The sequence below is a fragment of the Lepeophtheirus salmonis genome, chromosome 14 (assembly GCF_016086655.4).
Source record: "Lepeophtheirus salmonis chromosome 14, UVic_Lsal_1.4, whole genome shotgun sequence".
Classification (NCBI taxonomy): Eukaryota; Metazoa; Arthropoda; class Copepoda; order Siphonostomatoida; family Caligidae; genus Lepeophtheirus; species Lepeophtheirus salmonis.
The window spans coordinates 33114363-33122864 of NC_052144.2; positions in this window are offsets into that span (position 1 = coordinate 33114363).

Below are 8502 nucleotides of genomic sequence, written 5' to 3' on the forward strand. Positions count from 1 at the left end.
TTTAGTTAACTCAAGCGGACACTAAACACTGTCGAAAACAAACTGACAAAACCACAAAAAATTCAAAATTGAATCTGGAATTAGAAAATAACAGTTTCTTTTTTATCTGACACTATATTTCAAATGATTATCATGGCTAAAAAATAAATTTAAAATTAGATCCATAAAATAGCATAATACTATACCAATCAAACAATAGAAACGTAGATCATCATAGGAAAGAATGGGGGTTGTTGCTAGAAGCCCTTTTCCCATAGATTATAATATCGTCTTTTATTTCATTTTTTTTATAAAATTGAATCACAAGTTTTGAAAATTTGTAAAATTAAAAAATTGATATATAGAAATTTTGTGTAAACCATAGTTTTTGCAAAAATTACAAAATAAGGCTCCACATCTCTGGAAAAAAATCATGTGATTGCAAAACTAAATTTGGAGTTGGCAAGTAAACCACTTCATAGATATAACCCCATTCTTGCATTGAGGTAACTACAGTGTATATCTATTTGAAAATGTTTTATTCTATATCTATGTTTAACATTAAACAATGCAAAATAGTATCCCCTCTTAATGGAAGCTATATTCATAAATAAATTCTACTGTTTTATTAATTTTACAAGGAATTGTACTTCATGACAATATAATGAGTGATAAAATTAGAGTGAAAACGGGTTTTTATCCTATTTGGGCTTTACTTTTTATAATAAAGTATCCGTTCAGGTAAAAAAAAATATATTTTTACAAAAATATTATCCGAGCTGATTTTTTTTAGATTTGATTTCAAACTGGCAAAAATACTTATTTTTCATTTGTTAACTCAATTGTACATTATGCATATTAAGCTATGTTTCAAGAAATTTTCAATTAAAATTTTTCACTTAGGTTTTGATTAATAATGTTTCATCTAATATACTTGATTGGTTATCGATTTCTGAGGTATTTAATAGAGATCGACCAAAGTGAATCATAAAAATGTTACATCCTTTTTACGTATTGCCCCTTCAATATTGAAAAAGACAATTGAATGATAGACAGGGATTTAAATCAAAAATGTAGGAGGAACAATATTTTTCTAGGGCAAATCAAAAAAAAAACTTAAAAGGGGGAAGATATGTTAGAACATACATATTTTTAGATATATATTTTTAAAATACATTTATTGTTAAGAAAAAAAGAATTAATATTTTTATTCAAAAATATATTTTTTTTCATATATTATGGATATAAACATTCATAAATAAATCTGTCATGTGCATTGTTCAATACGGATTTTGCTATATTTTAATTTACATAGAAATGCTATATATAATTTTATTTATATAAAATCTGGAATTTCAAAGGATTAATATAGTGATTGATAATTTGAATAATATTCAGGGGCGTGCAATTACAAATAAATGTGTGAAAAAGAACCGACGAAGTATTAGTATTATTTCTTCCTTAAGTACCCCTACTCACAAAATGGAAGGATGTTATTCAGACAATATTTGGGAATTATTGATAAGGGGGATATCTGCTGTCGTCGCACATAATGAGAGCTAATATTATTACACTGAAATGTGTGTGTACATTTTATCGATTTTTATCGATTGAAAAGAAACCAAAAGTTCTGGATTTAAGTTTTATTGACTATGAATGGTCTATTTTAAATAATTTTAGATATGTAAATATTTTATTGAGGCATTTTAAAAACTTATGTTTTTTTATAATATATTTATGTTGGTTATTTTAGATGTTTGTTTTAGAAGGAAGTTGTGTTATTCATACTTTTATGAGTTAAGTATGAGCATAATAAACCACCCAAACTCCGGGCAAAAAAGTAAAATAAAAATAAAAACAACAACAGACAACGAAAATGAGTTCTATGAGAGCTTCTTTAAAAATCCTGAATTTTTGCAATTTTTTGACGTAATTAAGGTACTGTGCAGCGAATGATAGCAATATTACAATTTTCACCCGTAACCACTCTCATTCTTTTTTTGAGTACTGAATATTTTTAATATACTTTCTAAATGATATTCCATAACAGATTATTTTTAAGCACTTAAATAATTAATTAAAAAATATATCATTCGCTATTTCTGATCAAATTTTCAATTATGTTATAAAAGTAAAAAAAATTGTGTCATTCAACTGTATTTTGTTAACTTTATTTAAGTATTATTAATAATTTCAAGGCCATAAATTCGTCAACAATGTAACAGAAAGAGATTATATCGAATAATATAGTCCAAAACTTGATTCATCATTCAATAATGTAGTTGTTTTTATTCCACAGGAAGTTATTCATTTTTCAAAACTGTTGGATAGAATTACCATCGTGGACACAAAATGAAAACAAGGTGATAAATATCGCTCCAAACATAGAAACAATTACTACTGGTCCATAAACTATCCAAGAGACCCAATTAGACATCTTTCAAAGTTTTATTGATTCCTCACTTTAAAGATTGAAAACTAAAAATCTGAAATTTTTTCGTAGATATAGCCAGATTTTGACAACCCCGCTTATGAATGACATTCAAACCACCATTGGTATAGGACTATATTCATATAGTCTTTTTTAAAGAATAAGAAAATTACTTAACTTAGAGTTTTATCAAAGATTTTTATAATAGTTATGCTTGTTGAATTAATAGGTAATTAAATAAAAAATTGGTTATTATTTTAAAAACTCATCGAGTATAATTTGATTTGTCTTATACTTATGTCTTTTGACTTTAAAAGACAATTTTTAGGTGAGGTGGAGTAATTAAAATATTATAATATTTACAATACTAAGTCAGTTTAGCTCTATCTGATCAATGAAAGTAACGTTACAACAAAATATTTTAAACTTCAAAATAAATCTTGTGTTTCGAAGATTTTTGTGAGTGGGTCATTTCATAACTTTAAATGTACATAAAATGTATCGACAACACGAGGGTGAAGTAAAAACACATATATTTTTTTAAGGTTACAGAAAGTCATTAATTTTAGTGACACAAGCATTTATGTCTTTAGTAATAAAATATGAAATATGAATCCATATTCAACCATGCATATAACGCCCTTCATCAAAAAAAATTGCCATCAAATCATAACTTTTTTTTTTTTGCATAGATGAATGCATAACCCATCATCGCAGAAAGAAAGATAATGATATGATTATTTTGAAAAATGAATAAATATATCATTAAATTCTCTTACATACATATATTATAATGAAATGAGATATTAGAATGAAGAGTACAATTCAATATCTAACACAAACCCATCTAGAGATAAAAATCTACTACGTATAAAACTTTGAAACGATAAGATAATTTATATACATACCATATAATTTTGAAGGGAGAAATGTGGGTAGTAGATAAAGGATCTAAGCAATGAGATTTGAAAAAAATAAACTGGTTGGCTCAAATCCCTTGTTTTTTCTTCTCCATTACAATAAATAAAAACTTTCTAAAGTAAACCTCATATGAAAGAAAAAAGACTTATTATTGTTAAAAATTCATCAATTATAGAACGTAAATCTTAGATCTTTTATTTGAAAAGAAGGGGGAAGAACAAGTATACATGGGAAAAAAAGTAAAAATGAATAATTTACTGAAACATACATCATTCATTTTTTCATATATATTTTCCACATATCTACTTTAATAACCAGAACCATTAATATCTAAGCAACAGAGAATAAGAAGTGTCACGAAACTTCTTTTATTTATACACATTATGGGGTAAAGGAGGAATAAATAAAATGATTTTGCATTTTCTGTGAAAACAGTTTATGGAATACTTTGAAATAATATTAAGAATAACTTTCTATCATTTATTTAAGTTTTTTTTTCTCAAATTCTGAAATGTTTCATCATTTTTAGACAATTTTATATAGGCGACCTTTAGCATGAATTTGATATTGCATGTCGAAAAATTATACTATATAATTAAAAAAGCGGAGAAAATGAAATACTAATTCAAACTACTATGTGGCTGTCGAATAAATATAGAAAACATTGGCATCACTGAAATCAGAAGAAAATGCAACATCAAATAACATTTTTTATTGGTTTCAAATACGTTTTTTTAACCATTTAATATACCCATTTGTATGGAATCATTGTTTACTTTTATAAGAACAAAGGATATGTTTAATAGAGATGAGTAATACTGAAATGAAATGTACACTACAGAGAGGAACAAAGATACTTAACATCCTTTATCCGTAGTGCAATGTCTTTCAATGTCTACTCTATTTCGTCTCCTAATATTTTTCGAAAACTTTATCATTGATCTCAAGCCTTAAATGTCATTAATGATGATAAAAAACAGATAACTTATGTACCTATTTGGCACTGAATTCATGTATAAAAATGTAAGATTTTTGTTAATTACTGTCATTGGTCTGAGGTATATTCATTTCAATATCTCACATTAAAATCCTCGATATAGTATATATTTGTTTCGTTCCAGAGAGCAAGAATTGTTACACAGAATCAAATTCTAAAAAATGTCCTTAGAGTGCTTCAATTTCTTAATTGGTACATTTTGTTATTCAATATTTTTTTGAATTAAAAACAAGAGGTCTTTATTCAAAAAAATTATATATTTGACAAAATTTCAAAAAGAATATTGTCACTATTATAATATTTTAAGGGTAATAGTAGAAGACCTGAATTCCTTGGAATTCTGGACGTTGAATGTGAATCGTTTTATATTTTGGTCAAACTTTCATGTGCATGGAAAACAAATATTTTTTGAAGTAAATAATAATACTCAAAAAGATATATAAATAACTACTATTAAAATGACAACTAAAGAGTCAATAAAGGATTCAAAAATTGAATAGTAGGAATTAAAATAATGATTTATTTCATTTGTGAGGCCAACATAGAGACATTAAAGAGCTTTCTATTTTAGTGTAAGCAATGAGTAATATGTATATGGAACCACTTGAACAAGGAAATTTTTTAAAATTCAATTCTTTTTAAGACCAAAATATTTCTATAATATTTATATTGACCTTGGGTCCGAATAAACAATTTTTAATGTAACCAAAGTTCCCCACATTTTATGTAAATTAAAAAGTACGAGAACTGTCTCCCTGTTTGTTGAGTGGTATATTTAATATGGTGGAAGTTTTTATTGAATAGATATTATAATTATGTTAAAATATAGTTGTTCAAAAATAAAAATAAATACTAGCCTTTATTCTCCATCTCCTAAATTATATGTACGAGTATATATCTGAGGCACTTTTCAAATCAATTTATCCCTTTAAAGGTGCAATATTGCCGGTAAATGTATCTTAATAGGCTGTTCAGTTTTAGTATAGTCAAATACTTAAGGAAATTTTCTGTCAGTTGATACCAATATATTTGTCATGCAATTTACGGGGTAAATATTTTTGTTGGTTGTACTGATAGGTTTGATGTTCTATAATTAACTCAAAAATATATCAGATACTACACAATTTCACAGAATATAATATAGATTTCTTTAAAGCTAATTATGTGGATGCTATATACTAATAATTTACAACAATATCTCTTCCTTCAAGCGTAAAATTAAAGTTTTATTCTAAACGATACTTTTTGAATAGGGCACGAGTAAAACAAAAAATATAAATTATCTGCAAGGTGGTGCGACTCAATGTACCCTCAGATAATATGAGTATTGATTGTTTGAGAGCGGCAGTGTCGCGTAAGATTACATCAACTGATGTGAACTCCTGCTGTATATTTTAGTTATTACTTATTCATTATTATAACTTAAAAGATATATAGTTGTCTATGATAAGTTTATTAATATTATAGAATAATAGTATTCATAATTGCAAATTCCAATATTAAGATATTTGAAACTTGTAAATTAGTAATTATTATAAATTATTAAAGTATCATCGTCTTGTGTTGTCCCTGGGGGGTCCAGAGGAGAATAACTTTGATTCCCTTCACAAATTGCTCTAAGACAAGAAGACGTTAAAGGTTCACTCTGGAGGACATCCCCATACTCTGTGTTATGTGAACCACACTTCTAGCCAGAAGATTTCTGAGTGGCAAGGTAAACTCAAGCTTCCGTGGGAGGGAAATCATATTGGCATTTGATACGAGATGCAATCCCATCCCTTTTTCCTTCGTCACAAGCAAGTCAAAATCCAGTTTAGGAAAATGATCGTTTGATCAACATTGAAAATGTAGAAAGTTTAAGGTCTTTAAATTTTCCAAAGAAATTTATAAACCCATACTTTTTTATGGAATGGTAACATAATTAGCAATGCCAACATCATAATTATGACCCCTGATGAATACTTAGATTTGTTTATGGAGGAGGTAGAGACTGAGATCCTCAAGGAGAGTATTTCAATTCCAGCTCAAGTCGAACAAAGAAAGTTCCGTCATTTCCTGCATTGTATTAATCTTTAAGTCATTGGACTCCAAAGAGATATCATTCTTCAAATCTTTTCTGGATTTTCTTAATTAATTTATTTTATTTGTGTTGATCAATTTATTTCTTTGGACTGCTTAGAAATTCAACAACCTTGTCTAATATACCATGTTTCTTCTTTTTAACTTCCTTTAAACCTTTGACCTTTTTTTCCAAATTAATTATCAAATTTTTCCAAATTTATTTAATCCAGAATAAAAAAGTTTAAATTCAACTTTAGACCGTGAGTTGCTATCGATTCATCCAACTACAAAAACACTAACAAACAGATTATAAGACAATGGTGGATGCATTGAAAGCAAAAAAAAATCCAAATGGGACAATCGGTAAATTTTCAGTCTTCTGTAGCTATTCGAAAATAACCTTATTTAACAACATTTTCTATTTGTAAATGAATTCAGAAGTTTCAAGTTTGAATTTTAAGGTTATGTTGTTAAATTTCAAAAGTTTAATTAAAGTTCATCTTCTAAAGTGACATAATCCTTATTTCTCATTTCGAAGAAAAACAAAGTGTATCCAACAGAATACGATCAAATCGACTTTACTTACCTCCAAATCGGATCAAATAAGTATTAGACCGCATTACTAAATTTTAATTAAACTGGCTAAACTAATAAAAATTACTGTTAAGTGGAGTGTCAAAACAAATTTACACATAGTTGGATAATGGATAATAAAGGAAACTGTTCATGAAGGAAGAGGAGAAATAAAAACTGAATATTTTAGAAAAATAATATGATATTGCTGTAAAGTGTCAGCATTCCATGCAAATACAATAAAGAGTATTTTTAATTTTCGTCAGCTATATTTTTTTTTTTTGATTGGTCTAGCTATATATTAATTCACTTTCAGATTGCATTCAAATTAATTATGAGAGAAGATGTACAATGTACATATTCCATATATACGGTCAGAAATCCCATTTCATAGTACAATACCATAAATTCTGACTTATTTAGTCTATAATTTTTTATGAAAAGAAACCATATTTAATATTGGAAATAAATCGCTCAACAATTTAACAATTTCATAAAATATAACCTTTGTACATGATTCATAATGATTGATTGGTTCCAGTTGATTTGATTCATCTTTTAATTTCCAGGAGAAGCATAGTAATATCAAACAAAAGTTGCCATTTCATTAAAGTTTCAACTTCGTATGGGCATCACCATCATGGAACTTCGTAATTGTATTTATTAATGATATCATTAACTTGCCGTAGAAATTATTTATTACAATACTGAAAAATTATTAGTTAAATATCATCAATCTTCTGATCATATTAAAATCTTTGAATCCAAAGACATATATTCTAAGGCAATCGAAATATTCGGTTAGTTGGAGAAGAGAAATTACTTATACAATTGTGCTTGAATTAATTGAAAAACTGGGTGGCTGGGAAATATCTAGGGCATGTCAAGGATTTGTTGTTTTTATATAAAGATCAAGTTCTCTCATTTCAAGATCTATTTTTTGGATCAAATGTTTGTAGATGTTCCTAACCGGAAAAAAGTACTGTGGGGTTTTTGTTGGGTTTACAATTTGTTTTTCTTCAAAATAAGGATTATATTCTTATGCATCACTTGAGAAAAGGAAGTTGAATCAATCTTTGGAAATTCAACAATATAAGAAGAGATTTATATGAGAACTCACTTAAGGTATGGGCTGAATGAAATATATTATTTCCATCCTTCTCCTCTTTTGGATATGAGATAATTACGAAAACATTTGTTTTCGAAATTATTTGTTATTACCGACTAAAATGTAGTCAGACCCCTCCATGTTGCCTTTATATCATTTCAGAGCCGAAATATGTAAGCAACTTACAAAAAAAAAAAACACTTACGAACTAAATTAGAAATAATTTATTCCATAGCCGCAAAAAATGAGAGAAGAGTTACAGGTAAACTATGTGAAAAACTAAATTCCAACTAAATCGGTTTAGTCTGTATTTCATTAATGGAGATGGTTGATGTTGGATTATTTAGAAAAGCACATATGGGATTAAAAAAGTATAGATAAGTAATTCTTCACAGCTCTGAGGATCAATAAATAGAAAATTGTGTCAAACAC